Genomic DNA, 23,783 nt, shown 5'->3' on the forward strand with positions numbered 1-23,783 from the left:
CCTTCCCCCTCCCAGCTGAGAGCTCTCCAAATGATCCCCATATCTATGATTCTGTCCCTATTCTGGTTTGCTTAGTTGGATTTTGTTTTTATTTTTTAGATTCAGTTGTTGATAGGTGCGAGTTTGTTATTTTAATGTTCATAGTTTTGATCTTCTTTTTCTTAAGTAAGTCCCTTTGGTATTACATATACTATAGCTTGCTGATGATGAACTCCTTTAGCTTCACCTTGTCTGGGAAGCAGTCTATCTGATCTTCCATTCTAAATGACAGTTTTGCTGGATAGAGTAATCTTGGTTGTAAGTCCTTGCTTTTCATCACCTTGAACTTCTTGCCAGTCCCTTCTTGCCTGCAAAGTTTCTTTTGAGAAATCAGCTGACAGTCTTATAGGCACCCATTTGTAGGTAACTAACTCTCTGCTTTTCTCTTGCTGTTTTGAAGATTTTCTCTTTATCTTATCCTTTGGCATTTTAATTATGATGTGTTTTGGTGTGGTCCTTTTTGAGTCCAGCTTGTTTGAGACTCTCTGTGCTTCCTGGACTTGTATGTCTATTTCCTTCACCAAATTTGGCAAGGTTTTCTTCATTATTTTCTCACATAAGCTTTCAATTTCTTCCTCTTCTTCTGGCACCCCTATGGTTTGGACGTTGGCAAGTACCAGAGGTTCTTAAGCCTCTCCTCATTTTTTCAATTCTTGTTTCCTCATTCTGTACTGATTGACTTTTTTTCTGTCTTATGTTCCAAATTATTGATTTGGACCCCGGTTTCCTTCCCCTTACCATTGGTTTTGTGTGGATTTTCCTTTGTTACCTTTAGGATAGCCTTTACTTCTTCCTTTATGTGTTTGCCATACTCAAGCATATGTGTTAAGCCTGTGGGTATCTTTATCACCAGTGTTTTGAACTCAGTGTCTGTTAGGTTGGTTATCTCCTTGCCTGTGAGGTTGGCTCTGTCCTCACCACTTAGTTCTCCCACTGGAACCTTGATCCATTCTCTCTTTTGGTCCATACTTCTCTGTCTCCTCATCTTGACAGGCTCTTGTATTTGCTTGCCTCTGTGTTTTAGGTAGAGCTGTCACTCCTCTTATGTTTACGGGGTGGAGCCTTAGGTATTTGTCAGTACAGGGTGACCTGTTTCACCACGTTGTGGCGCTGTATTGGGGGAGGAGTCTGATAGGGAACAATGCCACCTGCTCAGCACTCACCCCTTTTCCAGGCACTTCTCCCACTTTCATATGGGAATGGTGCCTCTCTAGTTGTTGCCTTGCCCATCATTCCCAGAATGGGTGGGTCTGCAGATGTTCTAGGACCTTGGGGGCCCTTTAAACAATCAGACTCTTCTGAGAAACTGTCAGTTTCTTCCTCTGCCCCATCCTGCACTGGTTTGCACTGTCAGAAGCAATGAGGCTTTATTTTCTCCCGTACTGGGACCGTGAGCTGTGCGGTCTGGTCTGGTGCTGGGAATGCTCCCTAGGTGTCCCTCATGACTTTTCTAAATGTGTGACTGCACTTTTTGCCACTGCCGCTGCTGCTGCCACCACCCCATGTCCTCTTCACCCCTCCTACCTTCTGGATGAGTATTTCTTCTTTATATCTTTGTTTGTTGGACTTCCGTGCAGCTCGGCTTTCTGGAACTTCTGGTTGTCTCTAGTTTTGAGGTAGTTGTATTCCTTCTTAGTTGTGGGTGGAGATACAGCGTGTCTGTCTAGGCCTCCATCTTGGCTGGAAATCAAAACTTTTTTTAAATAAATAAAATATTGCCAGAAAATTTATTAGAAATGACCCACATGAAAAGTGATATGCCATCTTTCAGTAAGTCCAGCATGGTTGACTGGAATACATGGATACTTCTCCACTTGAGTCCTACAATGTAAATAAATCTTGAAAACATTGTGCTAAGTGAAATAAGACAGACAGAGAAGGACAAATAATGTATAATTCCACTTATATGAAATGTCTAGAACAAGTGACTTTATAAAAACAAAAGTAGACTAGAGTTGACTAAGAGCTGAATAGAGCAAGAGAATGGAGAGTTATTGCTTAGTAGTCAAGAAGTTTCTGTTTGAAGCGATAAGAAAGCTTTGGAAATAAATAGTGATGATGGTTGCATTATGTTATGAGTGTAATTAATGCCACTGAATTGCTATTTTAAAACAGTTAAATGGCAGATTTTATGTAATACATCTTTTTCCACAATAAAATTAAAAAGGTAGGAAAAATGTTCTCTGCTGTTCAGGTCACCAGATCTAAATATCATACTTAAGATCTACCATACTCTAGCTCGCCTCACTGCTTAATTAATCTCCAGGGACCACTGTTCATTCTATTCAAAACTCTCCCCATTCTTCCTCATTCTCTCCAATGCCACCAGGCAAGCATGTGCAAACACACTATGTGTTCATTCTCATTTTCTTGTTTTTTCATATGGTCTTCATTTATTTACTCAATAACTTGTTTATAAATTATTACCTATAATGTGCTGGGCAATGAGAAAACCACAGGGGCTCCATACGTTAGTAGTTTGCTGTCTAATCATGAAGTCAGTTAAGTTCATAGGTAATTGTAATAAAATGCAAAGTAATGTGATCAGGGACAAAAAGGGAACTGGGTATGGGCAGCCAATCCATCTGGGGGGCCAGATAGAGTCAAGGAAGTGCTCTCTGACTCTGTGTGTGTGTGTGCGCGTGTGTGTTCAAGATTGCTATTATCTTGTGAAACTAAAAGAAGAAGGAAGAGGTGGAGAAAAAAGAGAAATGTATTACTTCTGTAATCATCATCAAGGACCAGAAAATATTGGGTAGTAGCCATCCAAGAGCAGAGCAAGCAGTAAGAAATTTGTGGTATTAACATTGCAGGGAACCAGCCAATCCATAGGTTTTTGTCCAGGAACCATAGCTACAGAACCATCCTTACTGTAATGAATTCTTTATCTCCCTGTAATCCAAGCACACCAGACTGAAATAATCATGATTTTCTTAAATTCTGAAAGAAAGAGTACCTTAGAACTAGGGGAAAGCACTCCCAAGTTGCTTGGTTGATGGCTTTTTTCCTTTTTATTGGGGGGGGGCTATGGGGAGAGGGGAGATTCTGAGAAATAAATAATAAGTTAAACTTGAGAGATAGAAAAAGATCAATGTGTATGGTCCATTTGAGCCATTTCTAAGATTACATATAAATAACTGAAAAATTGTGGCTCCTGTTATTGGAGGTCATGTGATACAATGAAAACAACATACTGTGGGGTCACTTTCTTACACTGTGATTATATTAGTAGGGATAATGATAATAAGGCCTAACAGTACTAAAGCTCTTGTCATGTAATAAGATTCCACATGTTATCCCATTTAACCCTCACAACATACCCATGAAGTAGGTGGTATAACCACTCCCATTATATAGATAAACAAACTGATGCTTTATTAAGTGATATGCCCAAGGTCATTTTCCTCATCTCTCACGTGGGAACGAGGAAGCTAATTTGTTGTTGAGATGTGGGTGAGAAATATACATGTACAGTACCTAATGGAGGAGATGATCTACACAAACGGGTTCCTCTCCTTGGGATTTGACCACGTTAGATAGACATGTGAGCCCTCTCTGTAAAGATCCCCTTAGGTTATTCAAGTAATCTATACCTTTTGGCTACAGGCACATTTGGAAAAGCTTTATGAAATTCAGGTCTTAATAAGTTTAAAATTCTGGTTTCAACTAACACAAGCACCTCAATAACCAAATGGTTAAGTGTTAATTTGATACATAAATAATGCTAGACCAGCAATAATGATTCAATCTCTCCCTCAAGAGCTGTTGGCTTGACATATGCTGTAGACCTGGCACAGTTTTAACAGAGCAAGGTTTGGGCTGGAGACCTACCAAGAATTTCAAGGGAGACATCTTTAGCCCAGCGACTATGTTGGGGCAGTATCAAAAGTTACTATGCCATCAGTGGATTGAGCGTCGGCCTGCGAGCCAAGTGTCGCTGGTTTGATTCCCAGTCAGGGCACATGACTAGGTTGCACATCAGGTCCCCAGTTGGGGGCATGAGTGAGAGGCAACCACACAGTGATGTTTCTCTCCCTCTCTTTCTCCTTTCCCCTCTCTCTAAAAATAAATAAATAAACAAACATATATATATATATATATATATATTTTTTTTTTTTTTAAGTTACTATGCCATAAGACTAGTGAGGTAATCAGATAAACCCTGGAAGAGAAAGAAAATAGTTCCTAGATTCTGATCAACAATACATTTTTAACAAGTGGAACAAGTGGAGCACTGGAGCTCAGAGCAAGTGGGTCTATCAGTGAGCAAATCTGTACATGAGCCCTTAAGAGGAATGCGTGAGGAACCAGGAACCTCTTTCTCACTAAACCACAATCCCTTCTGGTTTTCTTAGTCTAAAGTTAGGGGGACTTCTCTTCCTGCCACTCTAACCCTGGGCTGGGGGCCCTGAGACTCCTCATTCCTCAGTGGGGACCTCCAGAACTGAGATAGCCCTCCCAATTTTTGTCTGCCACATGTAAGTGTGGGACCAGCCCAATCAGCATCTCCATCCCTCCTACCAGTTCTGATGTAGCTTCTATTCAGCTACACTTCACATGGTTATCAATAATGGTTATTCTGTGGTTTTGTTGTAATTTTGATAAGATCATGGGAGGGGGCAAGCACAGCACTTACCTACTCTGCCAACTAGACCAGAAGTCAAATATTAATTACTTATATGATATAAGATTTAGAAATATTTTCTCCCATTCCATAGGTTGCCTCTTCATTTTGTTGGTTGTTTCTTTTGCTGTGCATGACATTTTTTGGGTCTTTTTAAAAATTAACTAATTTATTTATTTTGGGGTGGGGGGACCCCAGTCTGTAACAACACCTCTCAGACTTAAGACACTTTTTAATCTTATAAAGGACAATGGACGAAGGTCTCAAGCTCCTCTAGCTGCTTCAGGCTGGACATGGTCATTGTCTTACCTACCGTTGAGTCCAGAAATCCCTAATAAGTGTGGGGATGTGGAGGGGAGGGTGGCCTTCCCACATGGGGAAGGGTCTTGCAGACTTCAGGTCAGTTGGTCGTCCTTGGACAATGGCATGCTTGGTTTAACAGGCTGGCATCCTTGTTGTATTCTGAGGGCAACAGATTTGGCAACAAGGTTAAAAGGCATCATTCAGTCTATAACCACTAGATGACAAAAGGCAGGGATTAATTTTTCTATGTCTCACATTAGGGGAAAAAAAGGCTTCTTTAGAGGAAGGTGTGCAAGGCACACCACACATGTCCAAAACCCTTTTGCCTACTACATTTAGTTTGGGCTGAGGGGAAAATTTTAGGTTTCCCCCATCTCAGACCTCTAGGCTCTTTCTGTCCAAGCATTAGGATAGAAAAGAGAAACCAGTTTTAAAATGAAGTCCACAGACCACCCCATACTTCACCAACCCAGCCACTTAGTTCATCCAAACCATTGAGTCTCAGGAGGCAGAGATGCAGACAGGATTAAGTAAGGCCTATACATACAGACAGTCACTCAGGTAATGAGATCATAGGCTTATGACCTATGAAAACAGAACACACGTGTTAATTTATGCAACATAAACCCACAAACCAGTCTTTAAATCTGCAAGACTGTCTTATTGGAAAGACATCCAGTTGCAAGGCATTTGACATTCTTCTTGCCTGTAAATTAAGCATCTTTGGTGATGTCAGCATGACATTTTTAGGTTGATGTAATTCCACTTGTTTATTTTTTCTGTTTGTTACTTGTGTTTTTGTATCATATACAAAAAGTTGTTGCCAAGACCAACGTCCAGGAGCTCTTCCCCTATGTTTTCTTCTTGGAGTTTTTCAGTTTCAGGTCTTACACTTAAGTTAACTTTTGTGAATGGTGTAAGATGGGGCTCCAGTTTCAGTCTTTTGTATGTAAATATTGTTTTGCCAGAACCATTTATGGAAGAAACTATCTTGTTCCCATTCAGTATTCTTGGCCCTCTTGTCAAATATTAGTTGAGTATATATGCGTAGGTTTATTTCTGGGCTCTCAGTTCTATTCCACTGTCTATGTGTCTATTTTATGCCAGTACCATATTGTTTTGATTACTATAGGCTTGTCATATAGTTTAAAATCAGGAAGTATGATGCCTCAAGCTTTGTTCTTCTTTCTCAAGATTGCTTTGCCTCGTCAAGGTCTTTTGTAGTTCCATATGAATTTTAGGATTGGATTTTTTTTCTATCTGTGTAAAAAATGCCATTGGAATTTTGATAGGGATTGCATTGAGTCTATAGATGGCTTTGGACAGTACAGACATTATAAAAATAAATTCTTCTGATCTACAGACATAAGATATCTTTCCATTTATTTGTCTCCTTAAATTTCTTTTGTCAGTGTCTTACAGTTTTTAAGGTACGGACTTTTCACCTCTTTGCTTAAAGTTATTCCTCAACTTAGTTTTTTGGGTTTTTTTTTTTTTTAAGATTTTATTTATTTATTTTTAGAGAGAGGAGAAGGGAGGGAGAAAGAGAGGGAAAGAAACATCAATGTGTGGCTGCCTCTCACATGCCCCCAACTGGGGACCTGGCCTGACACCCAGGCATGTGCCCTGACTAGGAATCAAACCGGCAACACTTTGGTTCACAGGCTGGCACTCAATCCACTGAGCCACACCAACTAGGGCAATTTTGTTTTGTTTTTGATGCTATTATAAATGGTATTTTTAAATTTCCCTTTTAAAGATATTTCAGTGATAGTGTATAGAAACACAACAGATTTCTGTGTGTTGATTTTGTATCCTGCAAGTTTTTTGTGGAATCTTTAGAATTTTCTATGTATAAGATTATATTATCTGCAAACAGAGACCATTTTACTCTTATTTTCCAATTTGAATGCCTTTTTTTCCCCTCACCTAATTGCTTTGGCTAAAACTTCCAGTACCGTGTTGAATAGGACTGGTGAGAGTTAACATTCTTGTCTTTTTCCTGATTTGGAAGAAAAAACTTTTAGCTTTTCACCATTGAGTATGATGTTAGAAATGGACTTTATTATGTTGAGATAGGTTCTCAGTTTGTTTAGAGCTTTTATTATAAAAGAGTGTTGAATTTTGTCAAATGCTTTTTTTGCATCTATTGAGATCATTTAATTTTCATCCTTTATTCTATCCATGTGGTATAAGACATTTATTGATTTGTATATTGAACCATCCTGGTATCCCAGGGTTAAATCCTAACTTGAGAGTGGCTCCTTCTCTTCAGGTTTTTGGAAGAGTTTGAGGAGGATTGCTATTTCTTCTTCTTTAAATGTCTGGTGGAGTTCACCAGTGAAGCCATCTGGTCCTAGGCTTTTCTTTGTTGAGAGGCTTTTGATTTACTGGTTCAATCTCCTTACTAGTGATTGATCTGTTCAGATTTTCTATTTCTTCATTATTCAGTCTTAGTAGATTGTATGTTTCTAGGAATGTATTCACTTCTTTTAGGTAATCCAACTTGTTGGCAAATAATTATTGTATTTCTGTGGTAAGGTTATAATGTGTACTCTTTCATTTATAATATTATTTGAGTCCTCATTTATAATTTTGTTTGAGTCCTCTCTATTTTATAATAAATGTGTCAATAAAAATTTGTCAATTTTATTTACCTTTTGAGAAAACCAACAGTTTCATTGATTTTCTTACTATTGTTTTTCTAGTCTTTATTTCATTTATTTCTGCTCTAAGCTTTATTATTTCCTTCCTTGTGCTAACTCTGGGCATTTTGTTCTTATTTTTCTAATTCCTTGAGGTTGTTTATTTGAGATTTTCATTTTTTCTTAACTTTTGTGAATGGTGTAACTCCTCTCTTAAAATTGTTTTTGCTGCATCCTGTACGTTTTAATATGCTGTGTTTTTATTTTCATTTGACTCAAGATATTTTCTGATTTCCCTTTTGATTTATTTTTGACCCTTGGTTGGTCAGGGATGTGTTGTTTAATATACATGTATTTGTGGAGTTCTTTTTTTCCATTTTCTCCTTATTTTTCATTTCTAATTTCATAACATCATGTTTAAAAAAGATCTTTGATATGATTTCATATCTTTAATTTGCTAAACTTGCTTTGCAGCCCCGCACTTGTTCTGTCCTGAAGAATTTTCCATGTGTGCTTGAAAAAAAATGTGTATTCTGGTGCTATTGGATGAAATGTTCCATATATCTCTGTTAAGTCTAGGTGGTCTATGGTATTATTTAGGTCTACTGTTTCCTTATTAATTTACTGTCTGGATGATCTATCCAATTTTGAAAGTGGGGCATTGAAATCCTCTGCTATTATTGTATTACTGTCTATTTCTGCTTCAGTTCTCTTAATATTTACTTTAAATATTTATGTGCTCCAATGTTGGATGCATATATGTTTACAATTGTTATATCCTTTTGATGAAGTCACACAATTATCACTATATAGTGACCTTCTTTGTCTCTTGTGACCAAATTTGACTGCTGACAGGCTGTGGCTATGGTGGGGGTGGGTGGGTACTGTAGCTAAGTACAGGGATATCTTAAGACCCCTGGTGGCACAGATAGGAGTGTCTCCTGCTGGGTCCTGGTGCCAGCAGGCCTACCTATGAACTGTGTCTGGGATGGACTGGAGCCCAGTTTCAGGGCCCTTTCAGAATCTACAATCTGACAGAGTTTTTCAGGCTTACCTCCAGAGGCTCCCTGACTGCAGCCAAGAAAGGAAGGAGCCATTTCATGGTCTACTTCAGGGTCCACAGCTGGGATCAAAGTCTGTATGCCTATTACCTGGTGTATGGGTCCCTTGGCATATGTTGCTGGTAATAGAATGAAAGCCAAATGGGGTTGTAGCTAAGTTCTCAGAGCAATTTCTGGATCTATAACTGAGACCATGGTCTGCAAGTCATCCAGTTGAGTGTGAGCTTGACATTTCAAACAACTCTCCTCAGTCTTGGACTACATGAGAGTTGCAGTCTCCTACCTCAGTCCCAAATTTCTAACAAAGAGACTTTTGTTGTTGAAGGATATACAAGTGAAGAATATCCTTTCTGGCCATCTTGCTCAATAGATGGTCTTAATTAGGGATTGAATATACCCTTTATCTTGGGCACTGACTTGATTGATAGTGACTGACTGGTCTGGGGCTCTGTAAAAAATTCTGAGGTTATTCCTGGGCTTAGAGAGAATACCATGATTAATTGGCAACTTCTGCCATGGAAATGACAGAAGAGTGGCATTGTAAGAGCCATACACTTGTCATTCCTGATCTGTGATATAAACCTGAGTCAGTGGTAGTAGCTGTTAATTTTCTTCTGGGTTATATGTGGACATGGCCTTGGCTAGTTATTCAGATGTGTTTGTAGCAATTGGGTAGTTTTGTTGTTCACTTACCTTGCCTAATGTACAAGAACTAATTTTGCACTTAAAATTGTATTTTAATTTAAGTACCGGATTAATGAACATATTATACACATATATTTGAGCTCTCAAAACGTGCTTAAACTTTCAAAATATATTCTGATGCCAAAAAAGATGGAAAATATATTAGGATGAATGCAAACATAAACTTACTTTAGATCTAAACATTCTAGTGATTATATTATTTTTATTTTTTCATGAAACTTTGGAATGTTATTTCTTTTCATTCTAGAAACATACATTTCTCAAAAAAGGGGAAAATCATATTAATAGAAATTATACATGCCACAAAATATAAAAAGCCTTAAAAATTATTTTAGTAAAAACTACAGCAGGATAATTTCTCCCCCCAAATTAATGTCTGCACTAAGTGTTAAATATGCAAGTCCCAAGCCCTCATGGCCTTGTCTCTTCCAGAACCTTGCACTTTTATTCCTCTAGTTGCTGGGTGGTTGTTATTTTAAAGGCACCATCTGACCCTCTGTAATCCCCAGATTGCATTTCAGTGGATTTCAGTTGGCAGAAGCAGATAAATATTTTTTCAATTTTAGAAGCTTCCGTCATACCTACAAGTATTTTTTTTTTAAGTGTTGATAGTTTGTGTTGCATGCAAACATTTACTGAGCAAAGTCAGGGAATGTCTGGCAATCAAAGAAAGCAGGTACTTTGTGGGATTTATTAGGATGAAAATTCAAAGCCAACAATGCAAATTTTGTTTTGAAGCATTTTTAATATAATACTTGCATTAATTTTAAAATAGAACCCAGGAAACATGTGAAGTATGAAAAAAAAATGACATTGGTCACAGGATTACAGAGACGACCTCACTGTGACTTATTAAAAAAAAAAAAAAAGTGGTGCTCTGGCTGTGTAGCTCAGTTGGTTAGAGCATTGTCCTGATACGCCAAGGTTATAGATTCAATCCCTAGTCAGGGCACATACAAGAAATAACCAATGAATGCATCAATAAATGGAATGACAAATCTCTCTCTCCCCCCACCCCCTTTTCTCTCTCTCTCTCAAATCAATAAATTTAAAAAATGATCATGGTAGGATGACCACAAATTAGTCTCCAGTTATAATTCTCCTAATAGTTTTGTGGTTGTTTCTCCTTCTGGATGGGTTAAATTTCTGAACTCCTAGAAAAAAACATGTGTTTTCAAATGTGAAATTTTAAAGATAGTATAAACCATATTGCTAAAAAGTATCCATGAACCAATGAAATGGTTTACTAAGAAATATAATATACCAGTGAAACTGAAAAGCCCTGAAATAATCCTGCATATTGGGCGTGCCTTAAAAACTGAAGAAACAATGACTTTGTCTCACTTCTAGTCATCTGTGGCTTTTTCTCACCTCTAATACAACTTTTTTTCCGCAAAATACCAAGAGCTCACGCAGTGAATTGATTGTGACTTCAGATTGCAACTTGAAGACCAACTACAGTATGGATGGCTATTTTAAACTACTCTTGGTTATTTTTGGTTCAAGTTGTCCTAAAAGTTGTCACACAACCTCCAATGCTTTGCTCTGTAAACTGACACTCTGGCTGCTCTCCAGGTTGCATACAATTGCAAAGTGATGATATCTGAACTCTGATGGAGAAGGAGGCAAAATCCCCTGTGTGAGCTCTGTTGCACAGTAGATGCTCTGATGGGAAGATCTGGTTCTAAACAACAGGGCAGAGAAGGGGACACATGAGTTATGACTTTCTTTGTGTTTCTATTGACCTCATAAATTTATCAAATTATTTTTGCTAAGTATTTTTGGTCCTTTTGTCTTCCTTTTCTCTCCACCTAAGTGGCTCATTCATTCACTCAACCAAAATACTAGATAACCTTTTGTGTTCACTGCACCACATGAAGACATAGGGAACAGATATACCCCTTGTCATTATAGAGCTTTCTGATGCTTGAGACATTGGCAAATCTTTTGTTATAAATAATGCAAGGAATAACCAAGTAAACTTTAGATCGCTTAGGTAATAGTTATCTTTTATATGTTAGAATGTCATGTCTTCTTCTTACATGGTGCAGAAAAGGAAAAATATGTTCATTGAAAAAATTTCCACTTGGAGAACAAGCTACTGGCATATCATGTCCAGCAGCATGCCCAGCCCTTAATCATAATCCTGTAGTGTGACTGCTGATAGCAGATATTAGCATTCATGACAGACTAACAATTCATCTCAAATGCAAAGGGGAGCACACACACAAGTCATTGAACAGGTGAAAAAACTGACATCATGAGAGCAAGACAACAAGGTTGTGAAATGAAGAACTAACGCACCAGGAAATAGTTAATAAGAGAGAGTTTCACACCTATGGTAGCACAGACGGTTGAGGGTCCAAAGAAAAAGCATTCTCCACAGATGGGAAGAGTAGATAAGGGTTCTTGGAGGAGGTGATGTTTAAGCTGTTTTTGAAATTTAGAGTGAGGTCAGCTAGGAAAATAGGGCACAGATGGTATTCCAAATCAAATATATAAACAAGGGAGGCTAAGACGGAGAACCTGATAGGAAATACAGAGATCAGGATTCCTAACTCTGAAATGGTCTACATTAATAATCATAATGTGCATTTGTATAGATCTTCACAATTTTCTGAGTGCTTTCACAGACATTCTCAGTTCCAAAACAATCTGTTGGGTATACATATTTGATAATATTTGATAATATTTCACTTAGAAGAGGTAAGTAAGTCATCTGCCCACAGGAAAGAGCTTATGAGACAGCCTTTAACCTTCTAATACCTGACTCAGTGGTTTTTCTACTCCTTTCCAGCTGCCTCCACTTGGAATCAGCTGCCATAATACAAAGTGCCCTGTACAATGAGCTGAGGGAGTAGCAAACAGAGATAGAATGAGATAGAGAAGCAACTCCTGGGATGCTCTAAAAATAAAAAAAGTGATTTAATAACTGATCCTAGAGTTTTCACCTGAGTTCTGGAAAACATATTAGAATTAAATTGCAATGGAAGGGACTTCAATTTTATAAATTAATATTGCAAAGTTTTGCCAGTTGGAACCAGATTTTGAAGCCCGCTTAGGTATGGAGAAAATATTAGGGATTAATATCTTAATTTTTATTCAGCCATTTTACATGTATGTAAGTTTAATGCCTTATTAACTAATATTAACATGGTCAATAATATTCTATGATATTTCTTTCTATAAAAGTCGATGATGTGATTATAAACTTAGCACACAGGTAGGGATTATTTATTATGTTTTTGCCAACCCAGTAACCATTTCTTCTTTTCCTGATAATAGCACCCCAATAATTTCCCCCACGGGATAGGAGAGTTTTTGGAGCCACCAGTCAAGATTTCCCACCCTCCCCAAACCATCCAAGCTAACATGACCAAATACTATTCTCTGGAGTTTGAATCTTAAATTGAGAAATTTGAAGACTAAAATGGTAGTTTATTTGTCTCTGTCAAGCATGAGGAAGACATCTCCCTTAGTTCCTGCTAACTATATTTCTGGAGCCCTGCTGTTCTAACAGCAAAATTCACTCAGAAACAATCCACTTTTACTATAATTGAAAACTAAAATTTAATTTAAAGAAAAGAAGAAGAAGAAGAAGAAGAAGGTGACAATCCAGGCCCTGGCTGAGTAATTCAGTTGATTAGAGTATCATTCTGATACACCAAGGTTGCAGATTCAATCCCTGGTCAGGGCACATACAAGAATCAACCAATGAATGAATTAATTAGTGGAATAGCAAATCAATGTTTCTCTCTCTCTCTCCCTCTTTCCCTTTCTCCCTTGCTCTCTCTCTCTCCTCTCTTCTCTCTCTCTCTCTTCCCCCTCTTCTCTCTTTAACATTAATTATTTTTTAAAAGGGAAAAAAAGAAGCAATCCACATTTCACCATTGCTGTTATGACCTCTCTAGCTCACGCTGCCATCTTCTCTTTCTGGATTTTCACAGTAGCTTCTTAAATGTCTCCTTGTTTCCACTTCTGCCTCCATGAAATCTATTCTCCTCATGCAGTCAGAGAAAACTTTTTGAGACACAATTCATTTTATTCCCTTTTAATTAATTTGCTGTGGCTTCCAATTGCATTTAAATTTAGTATAAAATATCTGACCCCTGCCTATCTCCCCAGAGGTGTTTCCTGTCACTCTCACCCTCACTCATTAACCCCCAACCACAGTAAAAAGGAAGAGGGGAGGTGGTAAGGAGGATGGGGAAGTCATCCTGGAAAACTATAAATTATTTCAGCAACCAGCTGACCCTCAATACATGAAAATGTATTACCATTCACTCAACACATCAGTTTCAAACCCCTCTTTATCTCTTCTAGGCATTGGGATAACAAAGTAAATGAGATAGATAGAGTCTCTGATCTTACTCAGCTCATATTCTAATGAAGAATAGTCAATCTGAGAGTATTAAACAGAAGCCACCATAGGCTAAAGCAGCTCACAGAGAAATATTGCTAAGATGCTTTTTTGAGTGGCAGAACCATTTGGATAAGTACACATCCTACCAAAATCACTACATAGGGGAACAGGCTCATTAGATTTATAAACTATAGTGTATTCACTTTTAAAAACCATGTTTCAGACTCTCTGCTCCTACTGTTCAACCGACAGCCACGATTTCCTGCGCAGTGTCAGCTGCAATCATGAGACACAATGGTAAAGGTCAGAGTTGATGCATTTGGCTGTATTGGGCGCCTGGTTACCAGGGCTGCTTTTAACTCTGGCAAAGTGGATACCGTCTCCATCAATGACCCCTTTATTGACCTCCACTACATGGTCTACATGTTCCAGTATGATTCTATCATGGCAAGTTCACAGGCACAGTCAGGGCTGAGAATGGGAAGCTTTTTATCATGGAAAGCTCATCTCCATCTTCCAGGAGCAAGATCCCACAAACATTAAATGGGGAAATGCTGGTGCTGAATGTATTGTGGAGTCCACTGGTGTCTTCACTACTTTGGAGAAGACTAGGGCTCACGTGAAGGATGGAGCCAAGAGGGTGATCATCTCTGCCCCTTCTGTGGATGCCCCCATGTATGTGGTGGGTGTGAACCATGACAAGTATGACAACTCCCTCAAGATTGTCAGCAATGCCTCCTGTACCACCAACTGCTTGGCCCCTCTGACCAAGGTCATCCATGGCAACTTTAGCATTGTGGAGGAACTCATGACCACAGCTCATGCCACTACTGCCACCAGAAGACTATGGATGGCTCCTCTGGGAAGCTGTAGCATGATGACCGAAGGACTGTGCAGAACATCATCCCTGCTTCTACTGGCACTGTCAAGGCTGTGGGCAAGGTCATCCTGAGTTAAATGAATAGCTCACTGACATGGCTTCCTGTGTCCTCATCCCCATTGTATCTGTTGTGAATCTGACCTGCTGCCTGGAGAAAGCTGCCAAATATGATGACATCAAGAAGGTAGCGAAGCAGGCACCAGAGGCCCCCCTCAAGGGCATCCTGAGCTATACTGAGGACCAGATTGTCTCCTGCGACTTTAACAGTGACAGCCACTCCTCCACCTTTGATGCTGGTGCTAGCACTGCTGTTAATGACCATTTTGTCAAGCTCATTTCCTGGTGAGACAATGAATTTGGCTATAGCAACTCCAAGGAGTAAGAGGCCCCAGAAAGAGGAAGAGAGGTCCTCAGCTCATGGGGAGTCCTTGCCCCAAATCAATCCCCAAGACAGAGAATCTCCCAATCTCCACAGTTTCCATCCCAACCCCCTGAAGAAGAGGAGGCGCTTAGGGAGCCCTACTTTGTCATGCCCCATCAATAACATGCACTGTACCCAAATAAATAAATAAAACCCATGTTTTACAGCCATTGGTAGTCATGTTTCCTACACAGGTATAAGTGATGGAATTATATCAATAGGAAGAAATCATTCATGGAGAAATAGTACTACCTTAAAATTACAGAACATATTCCAAGTCATAAATGCTAACATTTGAAAGACAAAATTAGTTTCTCTTATCATTAGAAAAAGGGAAACTGAGGAAAGCATTTTAAAATCACACCATGAGTCTAGGGCCAAATATGATTAATTACATGTTCAAACTATTGGATCTTCCCCAGGAAAGATAGCCACAGGTTTCTGCAAAGTGAGAATCTCACTTATATAATAGAAAAGATAGGAACAATCTTAAAAGAAAGAGGCACAGCATTAAATGAACACATGTTAAGAGTGGTTATCTCTTAACTGATTTCAATTTTTTCTTTCTGCTTATCCACAGTTTCTATTTTTCTATAATAAACATTTATGATTTATGTAATTAAAATCAAGTTATTTAAAAGAGAGACAAGAATTAACTTATTTCCAATGACCATATTTTTCAGCCCGTTCTTTGGCAAGGCACTAAAGAAGAGGCTTGCTTGTATCTTAGTAAGATTTGATAAAATTTTTGAGACAGAAAACACAGTTTCAGGTTATGCTTCTACAGTTTCTTGAAGCTCTGACCTTTTCTCCAATGTCCTAATGCTTCTTAAGTAACAGAACTGTGATATCTAAATTTCTCCTTGCATTTCAATCAACTGAAGTGCTCTTTGTTTGTATCCTCAAGTTTGGGTGCCACCAAGGTTGAGGTTATTTTTGCCACTCCTGACAGCCCTGCATTTTTTTCTAGCTTCACTCTTTGTTTAAAATTTTATTTATATATTGAGGTGAAATGAGCATTAAGAGAAATACCTAGGTCTTAGGTACAAATAGATGACTTGTAACAAATGTATTCACCTATGTAACCAACACTCCAATCAAGTTACAGCTGTCACCCCAGAAAGTTTCCTAGTGCTAGCTTTCCAATCAATCCTCACCCTCCAGAAGCAAATGTTCTTTTGATTTCTATAGCCAATGTTTTTCTTTGCCTGTTCTTGATCTTCATTTAAATAGAATCTTACTGCATGTATCTTTTTGTGTCTGGCTTCTTTCTTTCAACCTAATGTTTTTGAAATTCAGTCATGCTGTTGTGTCTACCAGTAGGTTATTGTTATTGTTGAGTAGTCTCTTTTGATTGGTTAAACCACAATTTTTTCAGTATCTTTTATTGATTATGTTGTTACGGTAGTTCCAATTTTTTTCCACTTTGCTCCCCTCTGCCCAGTACCCCTCTTCCATCCAGGAATCCCACCCTCCCTTAGTTCATGTCCATGGGTTGTCATATAAGTTCTTTGGCTTCAACCTATCCTATATTATTCTTAACTTCCCCCTGTCTATTTTGTACCAATCAGTTATGCTTCTTAATCCCTGCACCATTTCCCCATTTCTCCCCCTCTCCCTCCCAGCTGATAACCCTCCAAATGATCCCCATACCTATGATTCTGTTCCTATTTTGGTTTGCTTAGTTGGATTTTGTTTTTATTTTTTAGATTTTGTTGTTGATAGTTGTGAGTTTGTTGTCATTTTAGTATTCATAGTGTTGATCTTCTTTTTCTTAAGTAAGTCCCTTTGACATTTCATATAATAATGGCTTGGTGATGGTGAACTCCTTTAGCTTTACTTTGTCTCAGAAGCACTTCATCTGCCCTTCCATTCCAAATGATAGCCTTGCTGTATAGAGTAATCCTGATTGTAGGTTGCCTTTCATCACATTGAATACTGCTTGCCAGTCCCTTCCTGCCTGCAAAGTGTCCTCTGAGAAATCAGGTGATAGTCCTATTTCCACCCCCATCCCCACCACCCCCATAGGCAACTCTCTGCCTCTCTCTTGCTGCCTCCATGACTTTCTCTTTATCTTTCACCTTTAGCATCTCAATCATGATACGTCCTGGTGTGGTCTCCTCTCAGTCCAGCTTGCCCGCGACCCTCCGTGCTTCCCAGACCTGTATGTCCACCTCCTTCACAAAATTTGGGAAGTTTTCCTCATTCTTTTCAATTGTTTCTTCCTCATTCTGCATTGGTTGACTGTTTTTTTTCTTCCTTATGTTCCAAGTCATTGATTTGAACCCCGATTTCCCTCCCCTTCGCCATTGGTTTTGTGTGGATTTTTCTTTGTTTCACTTAGCATAGCTTTCATTTCTTCTCTTATGCATTTGCCATACTCAAGCATGTCTGTCAAGCCTGTGAGCATCTTTATCACCAGTGTTTTGAACTCTCATATGTTAGGTTGGCTATCACCTCATCTGTTGGGTTGGCTATCTCCTCGCCTCTTAGTTCTCCCACTGGAACTTTGATCCATTTCCCCTTTTGGGTCATACTCTGTCTCCTCATCTGACAGGCTTCTGTTTGTTTGCCTCCATGTCCCAGGTAGAGCTGTCGCTTCTGTTATGTAGGCGGAGCCTTAGGGATTCATGAGTACAGGGCGACCTGTTTCACCACGTTGTGGCGCTGTATGTGATGAGGGGTCTGAGAGGGAACAATGCCACCTGCCCAGCACTCGCCCCTTTTTCAGGCACTTCTCCCACTTCTGCATGGGACTGGTGCCCCTTATCTGTTGCCCTGGCTGTCGTTCTCACAGTGGGTGGGTTTGTGGACGTTCTAGGACCATGAGGGCCCTTTAAACAAGTTGACTCTGTTGAGAGACAGGCAGTTTCTGCCCCCACCCCAACCCCCACTGGTCTGCACAGTCAGAAGCAATGAGACTTGATTTTCCCCAGTGCTGAGACCTTGAGCTGTGAAGTCCGGTGAGGAGCTGGGAACGCTACCCAGGTGTCCCTCCTGACTTTTTAAAATGTGTGACTGCACTTTCTGCCAGCCTGCTGGTGCCACTGCTGCTGCTGCCGCCACCACAGCACGTTCTCTCCACCCCAGCTCCGCCCCTCCTACCTGTCTGGATGAGTATTTCTTCTCTATCTCTTGTTTGTTGGACTTCCATGCAGTTTGATTTTCTGGAACTTCTGGTTGTTTCTAGTTTTGAGGTAGTTGTATTCCTTCTTAGTTGTGGAGGGAGATGCAGCATGTCTGTCTATGCCTCCATCTTGGCCGGAAGTCCTCTAAACCACAATTTTTTTAATCCATTTTTTTGTTGACGGACTTAATTATTAACTTTTAAAGAGTGAGATTTTATTTTGTGAGATAATTCAGAAATAATTAATAGAATCCCATATAATAAATACTAGTGGAAACGTCTTGATCATTTAATTATTTGCTTCTAGTATTTTCTGTTCAAAGTTTTTCAAGTATTTATAAAATTGGGGTAAAAAGCATATAACATAAAATTCATCATCTTAACAATTTTACTTTTAAAAAAGATTTTATTTATTTTTAGAGAAAGGAGAAGGGAGGGAGAAGAAGAGAGAGAGAAACATCAATATGTGGTTGCTTCTCACGCTCCCACAACTGGGGACCTGGCCCACAATTCAGGCATGTATCCGGACTGGGAATCAAACTCACGAACCTTTGGTTTCCAGGCCGGTGCTCAGTCCACTGACCCACACCAGCCAGGGCAATCTTAACCATTTTAAAGTGTATAATTCAGTAATGTTAAGTATATTAACATTGTTGTTCAGTGGGTCTCCAGAACTTTTTCATCTTGCAAAACTAGACCTCTGTACCCACCAAACAACTCCCCATTTCTCCTTCCCCTCACCCCCTGGAAACCACCATTCTACCTTCTGACTCTGAATCAGACTACTGCAGAGGAAACATACAGTGTCTTTTTGTGATTGGCTTTATTTACTTCTCATTATGTCCTCAAGTTTCATTCATGTTATAGCACATGGCAGGATTTCCTTGTTTTTAAGACTTATACCACATTGTGCTTAACTGTTTCTGATGTTTTGAGAAACTGACAACCTTTTTTCCATAGTGGCTTGTACCATTTTACATTCCCACCAACGGTGCTTTAAATATATTTTTTAAATTATTTATTTATTTGTTTCTTTATTTTATTTTTAGAGAGAGGGGAAAGGAGAAAGAGAGGGAATGAAACATCACTGTGTGGTTGCCTCTCGCTTGCGCCCCCAACTGGGGACCTGACGTGCAACCTAATCATGTGCCCTGACTGGGAATCGAGCCAGTGACACTTGGCTCACAGGCCGACACTCAATCCACTGAGCCACAGCAACCAGGGCTAAATATTTTTTTGAAGGAATCAAATATTATAGTTACATTTGAGGTCCTAGGTTAGCATTTCCTTTCATTCTACTCTTTCTCTGCCCGAGAGAACCACTATCCTGAATTTGGTGCTTTTCTTGGCCACGAATGTTTTTATATTACTCTGTAAATTTTTTGTATCTACTACTATGGATAAGATGTTTACTGTCACCCTGATTTTTTGTTATTCTCTCAATAATATCTTTTCTTTCTCCGATAGTTTCTCGAAGTTTTACAATTTTACTATAAACTGCCTAAGTAGAGCCAGGTACAGATGTTTTCAAATTACAAGTGGTTTTAAATGTGGTTAAACTTATTTGCTCAGCATTTAGAAAACATTTTCATTCTGAGGACCCAGGTCTTTCTTTAATTCTGGAAAATAACTAATAATTTCTCTTCAGATATTGCTTTTTCACCATTCTCTGTACTCTCTTATTCTGGAATTTCTATTCAACAAATGTGAGAGCCTTAGAATCATTCTCTGTATCTCAACTGCTCTTTCAGCCTTTTGACTCCCCCACCATATTCTGAACACCTCAGTGCTATCTTCCAACATAAAAATGCACTCTTTATCCAGCTGGAGTTCATCTCATTCACACACAGTTTATTTCCATAACTATATTATTTATTTCCAAGATTAGATTTTTAATTTACTTTTTACATTTTTCTATTTAATCATGTATAATTTCTTCATACAGTTTTTTCAATTACAGGTAACATAATGTTTTATTAGTTTCAGGTGTACAACATATGACTCTTCTCAAATAGACAGTATACTTAATTACTCTGAATACCTTAAATATGATTACTTTAAAATCTATCAAAATCTATATATTAATCCATAGTGAACAAATATTCAAAACACTGATTGTGCTAGTTATGATTTTTTCCCACATAATTTGTCTTCCTGACACATTTATTTATTGTCTGCTCCTTAAAAAGTATATTTTCTTATTTCTTACATTTTTATTTAAAGATAGTAAAACAGAGGAACAGGCTAGCCTCCGCATGATAATACCCACAAGGATATTATCTATATATTAACATGCACTAAGAACATAATTCAGGTTTATTGGGTTATAAAACTATATATACTAGTAAAATATTCAAAAAATGGAAATGTCTAAAGAAGAAAATAGGATCTGTTTTTTATTGATATAAATACTGTACCTATAGCTCTATAAATATGTTTTATGTTGATTGACATACTGTATATCAATATAGATATCACTGATGTAAATATATGATTGTGGTATCATAGCAGCCTTCTGATGTGAGAAGCTGCTGAGGTGGCAGCCACAGAAAATCATTAAGAGAAAGTGTGGACTTCCAGCCAAGATGGTGACCTAGGCAGACATGCTGCATCTCCCTCCACAACTAAGAAGGAATACAACTACCTCAAAACTAGAAACAACAAGAAGTTCCAGAAAAATCAAGCTGCATGGAAGTCCAACAAACAAAGATATAAAGAAGAAATACTCATCTAGACAGAGAGGAGGGGCGGAGCTGGGGCAGAGAGGACGTGGTGTGGTGGCAGCAACAGGGATGGTGACAGCAGTGGCAGGCCAGCAGAAAGCACAGTCACACATTGTAAGAAGTTGGGAAGGACACCTGGGGAGCACTCCCAGCATCAGACTATATCGCACAGCTCACAGTCCCAGTGCTGGGGAAAATAAAGCCTCACTGCTTCTGAATGTGCAAACCAGTGGGGGTGAGGGCAGAGGAAGAAACTTCTGGTCTCTCAGAAGAGTCCACTTGTTTAAAGGGCCCCAACGGTCCTAGAATGTCTGCAGACGCACCCCCTCTGGGGACAACGACCAGAGCAACAACTAGAGAGTCACCAGTCCCATACAGAAGTGGCAAAAGTGCCTGGAAAAGGGGCAAATGCTGAGCAAGAGGCATTGTTCCCTCTCAGACCCCTACCCCACAACACAGTGCCACAATGTGGTGAAACAGGTCGCCCTGTACTGATGAACACCTAAGACTCCACCCCTTACAATGTAACAGGTGCAACAGCTCTACCTGAGACACAGAGTCAAACAAACACAGGAGCTTGTCAAGTTGAGGAGACAGAGAAGTATGGCCCAAAAGAGGGAAAAGATCAAGGTTCCAGTGGGAGAACTAAGTGATGAGGGGATAGCCAACCTAACAAACAAGGAGCTAGCCAACCTAACAGATGCAGAGTTCAAAATGCTGGTGATAAAGATGTTCACAGACTTGACAGATATGCTTAAGTGTGGCAAATGCATAAGGGAAGAAGTTAAGGCTATGCTAAATTAAATGAAGGAGAATCCACATAAAACCAGTGGTGAAGGGAAGGAAACTGGGTTCAAATCAATGATTTGGAACATAAGGAAGAAAAAAACAGTCAACCAGTACAGAATGAGGAAACGAGAATTGAAAAAAATGACGAGAGGCTTAGGAACCTCTGGGGCAACTTTAAGTGTGCAAACATCAGAAACAATAGGGATGCCAGAAGGAGAAGAGGAAGAGCAAGAAATGCAAATCTTATGTGAGGAAATAGTGAAGAAAAACTTCCCAATTTTGTCAAAGGTAATAGACATAGAAGTCCAGGAGCACAGAGAGTTCCAAACAAGCTAAACCAAAAAAGGACCACACAAAGACACATCATAAATAAAATGCCAAGTTTAAAGATAAAGAGAGAATCTTAAAAGCAACAAGAGAAAAGCAGAGAGTTACCTACAAAGGGGTGCCTATCAGGTGATTTCTCAAAAGAAACTTTGCAGGAAAGAAGGGACTGGCAAGAAATATTCAAGGTGATGAAAAGCAGGGACTTACAACCAAGATTATTCTATCCAGCAAAGCTGTCTTTTAGAATGGAGGGGCAGATAAAGTGCTTCCCAGGCAAGGTAAAGATTATGGAACTCATCATCACCAAACTGTTATTATATGAAATGTCAAAGGGACTTACTTAAAAAAGAGAAGATCAAAACTATGAATATTAAAATGACAACAAACTCATAACATCAACAACAAAATCTAGGATGGGGAAGATGGCGGAGGAGTGAGGAGAGGCTGCGGTTTCAGGCTCCCGAGACCCATCTGCAGTTTGGGCTAATTGCAGACAGAACATCTCAGTGAACAGCTGGACACTGGCAGGAGTCGAGCCAAGGCACTGCTGGATTAGAGAAAATCCATCTGGAAACAACCTGTTTAGTGAGGATAGAGGAGGAAAAGGGGACAAAACGGGATTCCTGACTGGGGCGGCTGCTCGAGCTGCGGCTGGAAGTACACAAAGGCTTTTTGGCACCACAGGCTACCCCATAGAGGAGTCGGGAGGAGAGCGGGTCTCTGCCCGCTGGCAGAGACGGGACTCGACCAAGTGGCATTGGCGCTGAAGGACAGGAGACAGCGTGCTGCCGGGCAAGTGAGAACATAATTCTCCTTTATATTTTTCTCTAGTGGACGGTGGAGAGGGGAGGAAAGTTTTGGGGTGGTAGGCCATTCTTGAGGAGCGCAGGTGCAGAGGCGCGCTCATCCACTTCCCAACCCTACCATTGGGTCTCGTGGGGGGGGGGGCACGCATAGGGAAGTGCTCTCACTCACTGGCCCAGGTGCACGGGGCCGTGAGTCCAGGCGTCCCTCGGACACTCCCCAATGGACATAAGATCAGTGCCCCAACGGGCACAGGAAGGGCCCACTGAACACGCAGAGGACCGTGCGCAGATACCCCTAGACAGCTCCTGTGGGCGCCGGGCCCCAGGCTGGAAAGCAGACCACTAGTGGAGGCTCTGTTCGTGCCCGCCCAGATGGGTGAGGGAAGGCAGGCGGCTGCAGCACAGGAACAGTGGGCGGCAGCGACTCATAGACGCTCACTTTCACTGAGCACAAGTATCCACAGCCCCGCCCTAAGAGGCGAGAGACGAACTCCGGGAGCTCGGCTCAGTGGGACTAAGGACACAGGCACGTGAGCGCGAAAACACCTCAGCCCAGGGACAATAGGCGCCAATCGCCGGCAAGTTCTTGGGCCGCTCGAGCGTGTGCAGGGACGCGCGGAGGGACACCTCGGCGCGAACGCAGAACCACCTCTGCCAGGCAACAATAGGCACCAATCTCGGGGCAAGCTCTCGGCCGCCCCGCCCGTGCAGGGATGCGAGAGGGGACACCTCAGCGCGAACACAGAAACACCTCGGCCCGGCAACAATAGGCGCCAAACGTGGGGCAAACTCTCGGGCCGCCCCGCCTGTGCATGGGCTGGTGCGCAAGGACACCTCAACTGGCTCCAGCGGGTAGCAAGGGAGCGCGCCGTGCCGGCAACCGTGGGCGCGCACCATTGTGGCAACCACGGGCGCACACCAGTGCTGCAAGAAACAAGAACCTCTGAACCGCCACACTAGACCAGCTGCG

At 40.3% G+C, this 23,783-nt stretch overlaps 1 pseudogene; it reads left to right on the forward strand.

The window, feature by feature from the left end:
• Nucleotides 1-14,034: 14,034 nt before the first annotated feature.
• LOC150004694 (glyceraldehyde-3-phosphate dehydrogenase pseudogene) lies at nt 14,035-15,002 on the forward strand (annotated as a pseudogene).
• Nucleotides 15,003-23,783: the final 8,781 nt, after the last annotated feature.

The sequence above is a fragment of the Furipterus horrens genome, unplaced genomic scaffold (genome assembly GCF_987537825.1).
Source record: "Furipterus horrens unplaced genomic scaffold, mFurHor1.1.pri manual_scaffold_7, whole genome shotgun sequence".
Classification (NCBI taxonomy): Eukaryota; Metazoa; Chordata; class Mammalia; order Chiroptera; family Furipteridae; genus Furipterus; species Furipterus horrens.